The sequence below is a fragment of the Phalaenopsis equestris genome, unplaced genomic scaffold (genome assembly GCF_001263595.1).
Source record: "Phalaenopsis equestris unplaced genomic scaffold, ASM126359v1 Scaffold235876, whole genome shotgun sequence".
Lineage (NCBI taxonomy): Eukaryota > Viridiplantae > Streptophyta > Magnoliopsida > Asparagales > Orchidaceae > Phalaenopsis > Phalaenopsis equestris.
This window is the reverse complement of record NW_018253730.1, coordinates 269754-270065: the sequence shown is the minus strand read 5'-3', so window position 1 is coordinate 270065 and position 312 is coordinate 269754.

Here is a 312-nt window from a genome sequence, read left to right as displayed (position 1 = left end):
AAATAGAAGCATACCTATTCTTTACCCTTTGGTCCATGCATAAAAAACATTGACTAATCCTACACTTGTTAACTGAATCTGCGGCTAGGCTGGGAGGATACCGGTTCTCACTTTGGAGCTCCCATGTTCCCCTCGCATGAGGGCTAACATCTACACCTCAGCAACCAAACGATAGGACCGAATTGGAAATTTTAGTCTGTCACTCTAAAATCTCCAATTCTACGCCCGATAATTTTATTTCCCTATTTATTTGCACCCAACTTCCAAGGGCTTTAACCTCCCTGAATCTTGGATGTAATATTCACTTTAGTT